We start from the raw sequence: 13,701 nt of genomic DNA, 5'->3' as shown, positions 1-13,701 counted from the left end.
CTGGGTTTACAGACCAAAAGCCAAAGTTGTATGTATGTAGCCCTTCTTCTGCCGTTCCCTAACTGTGACCTTTGTGGGAGTCCTTTAACTCTTCAGAGATAAGTTTCCTCCTTGCTGTCCTACTGTGGGAATCCAAGAGTGCACACGACAGAAGGGGAAACTGAGGTTCAAGGAGAGCAAATGACAATGCTGGAGTCATTGAATTGAAATGTGCCCTGATTCTCAAGCCCGATTGTCTTCCACTGCACCTGTCCTGGAGGAACTCAAGGAGGCATCCTCCTGCTAGGAAGGCATCAGTACCCCAGGTTAAGAGCAAAGCAGTGAGCCACCCACCTTCCGCACACTCTTTCCAGTGTGTGCCTTTTGTAGATACTTCTTTTTGATGTTTGTTTGGAGCTAGGGCTGTCTTTGGAAAATGTGTTTGGTGGAGATATCTTAATTTGTCTCAAGTTCTAGGCTCTGGTAGTGGCTTTAAATTATACCTGTGTGGGCTTTTAAATGGGAGGCTCCAGGACCCTCCCCACTCCCTGCTCCCAATTCTGTAGTGTGAGGGAATATGCATGCACAAGTCTTGGGGCCACTCATTGAGAAATACTGTAGTAGAGGTTCATTGTTGATATTTTTCATCTTTATGTTTCTGAAACAAAGACGGGCATTATAAGCAATGTGTACATCTTATATGGTGCTATATGGTGCTGTTTTCCTTTTCCCCAAATTTCCCCTAAATTAATGATGTATCATACACTGAGAAGAGTTATTAATATCCAGCAAATCAAAAATACTTCTTTTCATTCCACCAGCAGCTTTCATTCAAAAGCTACCAGAAGTAGCTTTTGGAGGATGAAGAGCTGCCTTAAGCCATCATGCGACCCTCCCAGGGCAGAAGCCAACGTCAGCTTCCTAAAGGCAACAGAGAATGACTATACCCCTTCTTTAACCTGGCAACTTAATGTGCCTGGATCTCATATTCTCAGAGAAAATGGAGCTTCAAGTCAAACAATATTTTGGAAGTCATTAATTGGCTTAACTGTTGAACTTATCCATCTCAAAATTTAGTCGGTTGTCCTTCAGAGTTATAATGAGCTTAAAATTTACTGTGTTCACATCTGTAGTAATTATCCACTTTCCACCCTTTGCCATCCCAGCAACAAAAACTTGATACCAGCACCTATGTAAAATAGGAGAATTGGGGCCCAGTAAGTCTAAGAGCAAAATTGGGGCTCAGTAAGTCTAAGAAGCATTCCCAGAGGAGTCCAGCAGTTGTCTGTTTGACATTTGGAATTTTTTTTAATTTATTTTTTATTTTCAGCATAACAGTATTCATTATTTTTGCACCACACCCAGTGCTCCATGCAATCCGTGCCCTCTATAATACCCACCACCTGGTACCCCGACCTCCCACCCCCCACCCCTTCAAAACCCTCAGATTGTTTTTCAGAGTCCATAGTCTCTCATGGTTCACCACCCCTTCCAATTTCCCCCAACTCCCTTCTCCTCTCTAACTCCCCATGTCCTCCATGCTATTTGTTATGCTCCACAAATAAGTGAAACTATATGATAATTGACTCTCTCTGCTTGACTTATTTCACTCAGCATAATCTCTTCCAGTCCCGTCCATGTTGCTACAAAAGTTGGGTATCCGTCCTTTCTGATGGAGGCATAATACTCCATAGTGCATATGGACCACATCTTCCTTATCCATTCGTCCGTTGAAGGGCATCTTGGTATTTTTTGCCTTATACTCTCCTGACCATCCACTCTCACAAAATATAACCTTTGAATAAACTTACTTTAAAAAAGAAATAAATAAGGACAACTGGCACCTTGTTTAAGTGATGTTCTCATCACAGTTGGACTGAGCAACTTGGTAGGACCAACTTGCCTATCTGGAGTTGAAGAAAGAGAAATGAACAGATTTTTAAAATAATTATTCATAAGATGTCAACTCTCATAACATTGCTTCTTGATTATCTGCCGACCTGAGGGGCTCTTGCTCTGCTCTTGGAATAATGTGTGACATGCTGACATCCGGCTGGTCAATGGTAATGAGATATTTAGTGAGTGAGAGAAAAGGGCCTGATAAGTAAGTCCATTTCGACTTCCCTTTGTCTGAGATCTGCTGGGATAATTCACACATTTCAAGTAGTGCATGGGGAAATGAACCAGAAGTGGAGAGTCTAAGATCCTAAATATTTATATTCTAGGTATAGGGGCAAAGGATAATTAATGTTCCAAGAAAAATGTAGGTTCTTTTGAGGGAATATTTAGGCTCAAGGAAGAAGTGAGGAATAAGAGAAAATGGCAACCAGGCAAATTTCTTATTCCCCCCTCTGCCAGTGCTTGAGCTGTGTGACTGTGGACAAGTCACCTAAACTCTCCAGGCCTGTTTTCCTATCTTAAAAATGACATAAAATGCCTTAGAGGACAATGGTGATGAAATGGAACAATCTACATAAAGTATAATGTACATAAGAACATATTCAAAGTGATACTAAGTAATGAGATTTAAATACTAGATGTTATTTATATTAAATGTTATTTTTCCAACTCCTGGATTCCCAAATATGTTTTGTTAAATATCACATTTCATGTGGCATGTGTGTGGTTTTAAAGGTATATAAGAGCACAGTATGATTACATATTCTGATTTGGAGAAGAGTCTGTGATTCTCAAAAGGCAACTATGTCATTTTATATTTGACTTGAAATTGTCTTCTTGGCTAGTCTTAGAAGGGTTAAGGTCTTTGCCACTGGTAGCTAAGTGGCCCTGAGAAAGGCAACCCACATGAGACAGGGTGCTTATCATATCTGTAAAATGGGGTAATTCTCCCCTTCCCACCTTATAGGGTTGCTGAAAGGATCAAGAGAACATACATACAAAGGTGTGAAGCACTGTATTAATGAGAAAGATTATTATTCTGCAGAGTCCTGTGAACTCCTGACTTATGTTAACACTTGTGAGCTTAGGGAACCAGGTTTTATTGAATACACAAGTTCTAGAACCCCAGAGAGAGCTGCTAGAAATACTGGGGTAGAACCAAGGTTGCTAGATAGGGCTGAGCTTTCTTCTTCCATATTTTATGGGAGAATTACTCTGTCTTGGTCAGTATACTGGGCCAAACCTCAAGTAGATCCATTTTTCCTCTTTCCCTATGCTCTAACACCAACACCACAGGTCATAGGATAAGCCCCACATCAGTAGACTTGGGAATTTTCACAACATAATGTCATCCTTACCTTATATCACAGGGTTCACTTTGGGCAAAAGTTCAGAACCTCTAAATTCAAGGACCACCAGAGAAGGTAACATTGAACTCACTACTCCCTCTGTCTCACCATTCAAAAAATAGTTCAGAAAATGAATTCTTGGGGCATTTGACTGTCTCAGTCGATAGAGCATGCAACTCTTGATCTCAGGGTTATGACTTTGAGCCTCATGTTGGAGGTAGAATTTACTTTAAAAAAATTAATTAATAAATTATTAATTAAAAAGAAAAATGGATTCTTGAGGAAGATATCTAGAGGACCATGCCACCCATTTGGGCCATCTAAATCATGTCTCTTAATCTTTTAATATGTGAGGATTCCTTATTAGCCAAAAAAAATTTATCAAGGCTTTTTCGAAATGACAATTTTGTTTAGTGACCATTGACTGAGAAAATACTTAGTGATCACCAAAAATATTAACCACCACCATGAATCCAAAAGTATTATCATTAAAAATATCTATCTATACCTGTTTAAAAAAAGAAGAAGAAGACAACCATACAGATAAGTGTAGATCTATTTATTTAGTCAGCAGGCAAGGCATGTAAAGAAACTCTCATGAGAGTTAATGGGGTCCCCATGGGGGCTGTGGATCCTGGCTGAGAATCCCCCGCTCCTAGTTTAAGGATGTCAACGTTCCATGATCTCCTTAGCTTTGTCCCACTAGAAATGCTTTCAGTCTGCTATAGTTGAATGTGTTACCCTTAGACTGAAGATTGACCCTTATGTTTTCTAGCATCACTTATAAACAGACAACAAATTTCTTTTAGAATTTAATGTCAACAAATACTTATATTTCCTGAAGAACTAGTGTATGGGTTTTGTTGTTGTTATTTTGAGGTTTTTTGGTCAATATTGTTCAAGTTGTTGTGTCAGTGTGGTTAAGGGCATTATTTTGAAAGTTTAAAAAAAAAAAAAAAGGAACTGGGTGTTGAGGGTGGGAGGATCCAAAGCTGCAGTGAGAAAAGATCTGTCTTTACCAAGTTGCACATGCAGAAAAGGGACAAGAAAACAGGCATGTTCTCATTCTTATTGGCTCATGTTGGAATACCCATTATTTATTTAGTGATGCCCTTTCTGATATTCCTTCACGCTGAAACAGAAATAAAAATGCTCTTTCTCAAGATATGATTTTCCAGGATTTGGTGTGGTTTTGATTGCATAATGAGGGTTGTTGAAGTAACTGGTTAATCTATAAAAGGAATCTGCCTGACTGCCCAGATAGAGAGTTTTGGAATGGCAGGTCTGGAGTCTGATTCTTTTTTTTTTTTTTTTAATTGATGTGTAGTTGACATAAAACGTATTTGTTTCAAGTGCACAACATAATGATTTAATATTTGTATATATTGTGAAATGATCACCATGATAATTTCGGTAATCAGTGATTGCTGTGCAAGTTAACAAGACTTGGAAATTGACTCACAATAACCAAACTTAAGAAACTGATGTATAAATCAGAATATTAGCATGTGATTCCACAACAGGGGAGAAAACTGTCCAGTGGAGAATTTCAGTGTCTATTATCCAGCACACTGTCTTCCTAAAATTTGTATTTGGGGGTCAAATTATTTATCGAAGTTTGGCTAGTAAATACTGAGTTTGACAAATAGAATCTGGTAAGTTTTTGGTCAGTTTATTTCTCCTTTTACACATACTTTGCCTACAAGTCTTTAGGGACGCTGTTCAAGACAACTTCTGTATTTATTTATTTTGTCCTTAACTGGGTTTCTACCATGTGACATGAAGTGCCCCTACTTCTTTGGCTGCACTCACCCAGTAGCAGACCTGGAGAAAAGGAATTAGTTCAAATCATTTATTTGGGGAGGAAATTCCAGGATCCACTAGTAAGAGCTGGGAAGTGAGACAGGAAAGGAAAGAAAACATTACAGAGTGTGTTAAGGAGTAGTCTATCATTTGGGGCACCTGGGTCTCGGTTCCACTGGGCACTTGTGGAAAATGATGTAAAATACTCCTTAGAGCAGCTACACTTGAGGACCAAGGGAGCTGGAGATTTTATCTTCCCATTCCATTCACCATTGCCTAAGGGATGTTCTCAAAGATGTCAACTTCCCAGAACACTTGGCCTGCCCCACCCATGAGCTGTGGAGGGTTAGTGTTTAGTTAGTTAGTGTTAGTGTTAGCTAACCACACAGGGTTAGGAATCAGGATCACAGGTGCTAGCCGCAGGGAGTCATAGGTGAACAGGCATGATGAGTGGGGAGAGATAGATCCAGAGCACTGGTGGCATCTGTTAATATCCTAGAAGGCAGAATTTGTATCAAACCATTTGAAGGAGGGTTGACTGTTGTAATTCATATATGACTATTTACATATTAGATGCAAAATATCAAGATAGATTTTCCTCAACTCATAGGCAAAATCCTGGAAATTTGTGTGACCATTTCCGTAAGACAAGGGCAAGAAATTTTCAACGTTACATCCTCCCTAGTTATCAGAGTTCCTAAGGTTATGGAGGTGATGAAGCAAGATGGAAGACATAGAACAGAAACAGGGTTCATGGCAATGTATTGGTTTTCCACTGCTGCTATAAAAAAAATTACCACAAATATGGCAGCTGGAAACAATACACGCATTCATTATCCCACAGTTTCCATGAATCAGAAGTTCGTGTTCAGATTAGCATCATGCTCTGCTCAGGATCTCATGGGGCTGTGGTCAAGGTGCCAACTGGACTTCATTTTTCCCTGAGGAAAAAACCTGCTTCCAAGCTTATTCAGTTATTGGCAGAATTCATTTCCTTGCAGCTATGTAATGGAGAGCCCAGGCTTTCTGTAGGCTGTCAGCTGGAGGCTGTCCTCGGTTCCTAGAGACCATCCAAAAAAAAAAAAATTTTTTTTTTTTTTGGCCACGTGGGCTTCTTCTGTATGGTTGTTTATTTCACCAAGTCAACAAGGAGAATCTCTGCTGAAAAGGAATTTCATGTAACATAATATAACCACAGTAATGACAGCCTATCACCTTTGCCATATAATGTAACCTAATCAAGGGTGTGACATCCCATTACTTTTGACATATCACATTGGTAGAAGCAAGTCCCAGGTCCTGCACATACTCAAGGGAAGGAGATGACACAAAGGAAAGGCCTCTGGAAGTGGGAAATCAGGGGGGGTCATGGTAGGATCTGTCTGCCACAGATAGATAGTGAGTACTCAATAAATAATAATTTGCTTTCTCTGCTTTGGATTCTTCTTCTATTCCTATATGTATTATTACCATCATAGTAAATTTAGGCTGGAATAAAGACTCATGATGGACATCGACTCTCTGGGATTGAGAAAAAAATTCAGACATGACAGCTCTGTGGTGACAATGAACACTGTCAGATCACATTACCTGTTCAGGCACAGTTATCACACATTTAATGTGGTGAAATGTTATGGCCACATCACAGTCAGGCTGAGCTGATGGTTTTAATTTGGGTCTAAGACTAGAGCTATGCTGATGTTTTTCACCGCTGGCTAGACTGGGGGACTCACATTTCTATGGGTTTCTGCTATTAGGAGGAGGCTTTGTTTCCTCTTCATCTTGAACTTTTCAAGCAAATGAAAGCTAGTATTTCCCAGGTGGAAAAAACTGTCATTAGACATTAGCCCCCTACATTTTATGTTGGATGAGAGTCTGAGTGAGTTATGGAAATATAGGGGCTGTCACATGCAAGCTCTGGGAACTCCAAGTGGCAATTGAAATTTGGCTTTCTAAGGGACTTGATGAAAAAAATAGAGCTCATAAAAGTCCACAGGCATCAGCTCCCACGAAGTCACCTGAGGATAAGCTGCAAAAATGCTTTATGCGGTCATAACTACTGTCATTTCCCACCCTAGCCCCAACCCGCAGTTTTTTAATAAATAAATTGGCTGTCAGCCTTTACTGCAACAAGAATCATTCATGACTCAATTTTGAAGATTGTGTTATTGGAGTTGACCTTTGTTGATTTGGGAGAGATTAGGTCTATATTATTGACTGGTGATGGTATTACTAATGTATATGGAGTGAGGACTCCATAAGCAAAACAGGGGAATTTTGTTCTGTTTTATTTTTAATGTCTTCCTATAAACTCAGAACCTGAGAAGTCTGTGGTTGTGATGTAGGAAATAAACATTGTGAAGAAGAAAATCACTATCCTAGAAGTTCCGATTGATTGAATTCTGTGACTCACTTATTCATCTCCTTGATGACACCATTGGTGGACAGGGTCCATTTGGTCCCAAAACCCATAGGAGACTTGATCCAAAAGCAACTGGGAACATTTACCAACATCTATCTCTGCAGGTCACCACTGAAGTTATGAATAGCTTGGAGCTAACTGGCTATGGCCAACTCAAATTTGTTATTAGGGGCAAACTCTTAAGAGAACACCAATTTTTGTTGACACTATTATTAACCAGATATGTTTCAGATGGAACTAATAAAAAGCAATGTTGTTGTTAATCATAAGAACTCAAGTTTATTCCAGTTGATGAAGAGGCTTATTGATATTGGTGCCATGAGGTACACCACTGCAATTTTTGCTACTGCTTCTGATATTCTCCCTCCTTCTGTTCTTCAGTACATAGTTCCATATTCTGGTGTTTTATTAGATTATTTCATGGATGATGGAATGCACACTTTATTCATTTTTTAATACATATTCAAACAGGCTGTTGGTTATTGTTGGACATCTTTGTTGTTCTGCATCCCCTTGATTTTGAAGTTTGTCCTGGTGATGTCTTCTATCAACAATTGCAAATATTTATGGAACAGTTAGAATGAATGGCATATTGGTGGCAATCTCCCTGACTCCTCTGTCAGGCATTAAAAGAAAGATTGATGATATGTCTGTTTTTTTTTAATTTTTAATTTTTTATTAACATACAATGTATTATTAGCTCCAGGTGTACATGTCTGTGAATCATCGCCAGGTTTACACACTTCACAGCACTCATCATAGCACATACCTTCCCCAATGTCCATAACCCAATATGTGACTGTTTACATTTTAAAAGGTGTCATTTCTTCATGGATTAGCAGATCTTCTGGTGAAAAGAATCATTTATTTAAAAAAGACCACACTAACTAATAGCCTATCTGTGACCTAGGCTACTTCAGACCTTGACACTGATAGGACATAGCATGGAGTATTTCAAAAGTTATGAAGTTGCTGGTTTCTCTTGATTTGTTTCTGATCTAAATACTGCCAAATGAATTTGGAGAGATTTCTTTGTGATATAACCAACCTTTAGAGTTATTCTGGGAGGGATGTCTGGCTGACCCAATCAGTTGAGCCTCCGACTCTTGATCTCAGATCAGGTCTTGATCTCAGGGTGGTGAATTCAAGCACCATGTTGGTCTCCATGTTGGGTGGGGAGCCTACTTAAAAACAAAACAAAACATAAAGAGTTATTATGGGAACAGTAAAAGAAGCCCTTGATTGGATGCAAAACCAAAGAATATTGTGTCTAAATTTCTGAGTGGCTTTATATCTTAAATATGTATGGATTCACATATTATACATAGAGTCTGTCATTATTTCTTTCTAATGATCTGCTTCTACTTAATATAGCTTGAACAAATGCATCGTTTTAATGTACAGAAATGTTATTGAAAATAAATAGTTCTCTTTTTCAGTATATTATCTAACAAGTAGAAGAAGTAAAGGGAAATATGTAAAAGTATGTGCTCTGGGGAGAGATGGACCTGAATTGACTTCTGGCTCTGTCACGTATCACCTGGTAACTTTGAGCACTCTCTCTGAGCTTCAGTTTTCCTTATCATTATAATGGGGGTAATAACAGTAGCTATAAAGGGAGGCAAGGTGGTAGAAGGCAAGGTGGTAGAAGGCAAGGTAGGGGACTGCCTTTCATCTAATCCTTTGAATTTAGCTAAGTACCTATCAAATCATTCTGAACACCTATGAATTCAACCAGAGATGTAAAAAAAAGAATTGCTGGAATTCTACAAACAAACAAAAAAAAATCACATTTGCAAGGTAGGAGGTGCAAAGAAGTGAATTGGAGGGGATATATTAGAAGATAAACAGTAGGTGGTGGAAGGGAGCCCCCACAAGCTGGCTACTGGGAAGTGATACAGCAGCAAAGTGCAAAATCAGTACCTTTAAAAGCCTGCTCCAGTGACAAATGTCCCTCCTGAAAGGTGCTCAAGTGGTAAAGCAGGGCAAAATCCTAGGTGGGACAATGTGGTCTCAGGATCCCCAGGTTCACAGAAAGAACCAGGGGTGACTGAGACAGCAGAGATTCCAAGCATTGGAGCAAGGACACTGGCTTCAGTCTGTGAGCCCAGGAGTGGGCTTTCAGCTCAATTTTCTATTGACTATGAACTGTGGCACACTTGGGCGACTGATCTCCAAGCAGGGGCACTGCAAGTAGCAGGCCCACGGTGACCTCCTCACCTCCCCTGCTGGATAGGTGAGGGTACATGCTGCAGGAGTCTGCAGTTTGGCACACACAAAAATGAAGACTGCTTTTGCCTAAGGGTTTACAAAGGGGGGGGGGGTGTCATCTTTCAGCCCCAGGGCTGCAGATTGGGGCACTCTCTTTTTTTTTGTTGTTTCATCCTCTAAAGCAGTGTAGAAAGCCTTCAAGGACAAAAGCCATATAGAGTAATCCAAAGCAACTTACACTGACCTTCGCCCCCTGGCAAGGTATGGTGTAACTAAGCCGAGGCAAAGACACCTGAAAATCAGTGCAACAGGCCCCTTCCCCAGAAGACCAGATGGAACATCAGGGGAATACTGAATTTATAAAGCACACAGAACTGCAAAATTCCAGCATTAAGGGAAAATAGTGTATAGAAGTCGAGTTTATTCTCATGATTCTTTAATCTTTCAGTTTAAAATTTTCCTTTTGACTAGTTTTCTTTTCCTTTTCTTTTTTCCTTTTTTCCTGCTTTGTCAAAGATTAGTTGACCATAAGTTGAGGGTCCATTTCTGGGCTCTCTATTCTGTTCCATTGATCTATGTGTCTGTTTTTGTGCCAGTACCATGCTGTCTTGATGATGATAGCTTTGTAATAGAGCTTGAAGTCCGGAATTGTGATGCCACCAACTTCGGCTTTCTTTTTCAATATCCCTTTGGCTATTCGAGGTCTTTTCTGGTTCCATATAAATTTTAGAATTATTTGTTCCATTTCTTTGAAAAAGATGGATGGTACTTTGATAGGAATTGCATTAAATGTGTAGATTGCTTTAGGTAGCATAGACATTTTCACAATATTCATTCTTCCAATCCAGGAGCATGGAACATTTTTCCATTTCTTTGTGTCTTCCTCAATTTCTTTCATGAGTACTTTATAGTTTTCTGAGTATAGATTCTGTGCCTCTTTGGTTAGGTTTATTCCTAGGTATCTTATGGTTTGGGGTGCAATTGAAAATGGGACTGACTCCTTAATTTCTCTTTCTTCTGTCTTGTTGTTGGTGTAGAGAAATGCAACTGATTTCTGTGCGTTGATTTTATATCCTGACAATTTACTGAATTCCTGTACAAGTTCTAGCAGTTTTGGAGTGGAGTCTTTTGGGTTTTCCACATATAGTATCATATCATCTGCGAAGAGTGATAATTTGACTTCTTCTTTGCCGATTTGGATGCCTTTAATTTCCTTTTGTTGTCTGATTGCTGAGGCTAGGACTTCTAGTATATGTTGAATAGCAGTGGTGATAATGGACATCCCTGCCGTGTTCCTGACCTTAGCGGAAAAGCTTTTAGTTTTTCTCCATTGAAAATGATATTTGCAGTGGATTTTTCATAGATGGCTTTGGTGATATTGAGGTATGTGACCTCTATCCCTACACTTTGAAGAGTTTTGGTCAGGAAGGGATGCTGTACTTTGTCAAATGCTTTTTCAGCATCTATTGAGAGTATCATATGGTTCTTGTTCTTTCTTTTATTGATGTATTGTATCACATTGACTGATTTGCAGATGTTGAACCAACCTTGTAGCCCTGGAATAAATCCCAGTTGGTCGTGGTGAATAATCCTTTTAATGTACTGTTGAATCCTATTGGCTAGTATTTTGGTGAGAATTTTCGCATCTGTGTTCATCAAGGATATTGGTCTATAGCTCTCTTTTTTGATGGGATCCTTGTCTGGTTTGGGGATCAAGGTGATGCTGGCCTCATAAAATGAGTTTGGAAGTTTTCCTTCCATTTCTATTTTTTGGAACAGTTTCAGGAGAATAGGAATTAGTTCTTCTTTAAATGTTTGGTAGAATTCCCCCGGGAAGCCGTCTGGCCCTGGGCTTTTGTTTGTTTGGAGATTTTTAATGACTGTTTCAATCTCCTTACTGGTTATGGGTCTGTTCAGGCTTTCTATTTCTTCCTGGTTCAGTTGTGGTAGTTTATATGTTTCTAGGAATGCATCCATTTCTTCCAGATTGTCAAATTTGTTGGCGTAGAGTTGCTCATAGTATGTTCTTATAATAGTTTGTATTTCTTTGGTGTTAGTTGTGATCTCTCCTCTTTCACTCATGATTTTATTTATTTGGGTCCTTTCTCTTTTCTTTTTGATAAGTCTGGCCAGGGGCTTATCAATTTTATTAATTCTTTCAAAGAACCAGCTCCTAGTTTCGTTGATTTGCTCTGTTGTTTTTTTGGTTTCTATTTCATTGATTTCTGCTCTGATCTTTATGATTTCTCTTCTCCTGCTGGGCTTAGGGTTTCTTTCTTGTTCTTTCTCCAGCTCCTTTAGGTGTAGGGTTAGGTTGTGTACCTGAGACCTTTCTTGTTTCTTGAGAAAGGCTTGTACCGCTATATATTTTCCTCTCAGGACTGCCTTTGTTGTGTCCCACAGAGTTTGAACTGTTGTATTTTCATTATCATTTGTTTCCATGATTTTTTTCAATTCTTCTTTAATTTCCCGGTTGACCCATTCATTCTTTAGAAGGATGCTGTTTAGTCTCCATGTATTTGGGTTCTTTCCAAACTTCCTCTTGTGGTTGAGTTCTAGCTTCAGAGCATTGTGGTCTGAAAATATGCAGGGAATGATCCCAATCTTTTGATACCGTTTGAGTCCTGCTTTAGGACCGAGGATGTGATCTATTCTGGAGAATGTTCCATGTGCACTAGAGAAGAATGTGTATTCTGTTGCTTTGGGATGAAATGTTCTGAATATATCTGTGATGTCCATCTGGTCCAGTGTGTCGTTTAAGGCTTTTATTTCCTTGCTGATCTTTTGCTTGGATGATCTGTCCATTTCAGTGAGGGGAGTGTTAAAGTCCCCTACTATTATTGTATTATTGTTGATGTGTTTCTTTGATTTTGTTATTAATTGGTTTATATAGTTGGCTGCTCCCACGTTGGGGGCATAGATATTTAAAATTGTTAGATCTTCTTGTTGGACAGACCCTTTGAGTATGATATAGTGTCCTTCCTCATCTCTTATTATAGTCTTTGGCTTAAAATCTAATTGGTCTGATATAAGGATTGCCACTCCTGCTTTCTTCTGATGTCCATTAGCATGGTAAATTCTTTTCCACCCCCTCACTTTAAATCTGGAGGTGTCTTCGGGCTTAAAATGAGTTTCTTGGAGGCAACATATAGATGGGTTTTGTTTTTTTTTATCCATTCTGACACGCTGTGTCTTTTGATTGGGGCATTTAGCCCATTAACATTCAGGGTAACTATTGAGAGATATTAATTTAGTGCCATTGTATTGCCTGTAAGGTGACTGTTACTGTATATTGTCTCTGTTCCTCACTGATCTACCACTTGTAGGCTCTCTCTTTGCTTAGAGGACCCCTTTCAATATTTCCTGTAGAGCTGGTTTGGTGTTTGCAAATTCTTTCAGTTTTTGTTTGTCCTGGAAGCTTTTAATCTCTCCTTCTATTTTCAATGATAGCCTAGCTGGATATAGTATTCTTGGTTGCATGTTTTTCTCGTTTAGTGCTCTGAATATATCATGCCAGCTCTTTCTGGCCTGCCAGGTCTCTGTGGATTAATCAGCTGCCAATCTAATATTTTTACCATTGTATGTTACAGACTTCTTTTCCCGGGCTGCTTTCAGGATTTTTCTCTTTGTCACTGAGACTTGTAAATTTTACTATTAGGTGACGGGGTGTGGGCCTATTCTTATTGATTTTGAGGGGCGTTCTCTGAACTTCCTGAATTTTGATGTTCATTCCCTTTGCCATATTGGGGAAATTCTCCCCAATAATTCTCTCCAGTATACCTTCTGCTCCCCTCTCTCTTTCTTCTTCTGGAATTCCAATTATTCTAATGTTGTTTCGTCTTATGGTGTCACTTATCTCTTGAATTCTCCCCTCGTGGTCCAGTAGCTGTTTGTCCCTCTTTTGCTCAGCTTCTTTATTCTCTGTCATTTGGTCTTCTATATCACTAATTCTTTCTTCTGCCTCATTTATCCTAGCAGTGAGAGCCTCCATTTTTGATTGCACCTCATTAATAGCTTTTTTGATTTCAACTTGGTTAG

Source organism: Mustela putorius, unplaced genomic scaffold, assembly GCF_011764305.1.
Source record: "Mustela putorius furo isolate JIRA1106 unplaced genomic scaffold, ASM1176430v1.1 tig00003834_pilon_pilon_pilon, whole genome shotgun sequence".
NCBI lineage: Eukaryota > Metazoa > Chordata > Mammalia > Carnivora > Mustelidae > Mustela > Mustela putorius.
Note: the sequence above shows the minus strand (reverse complement) of the source record.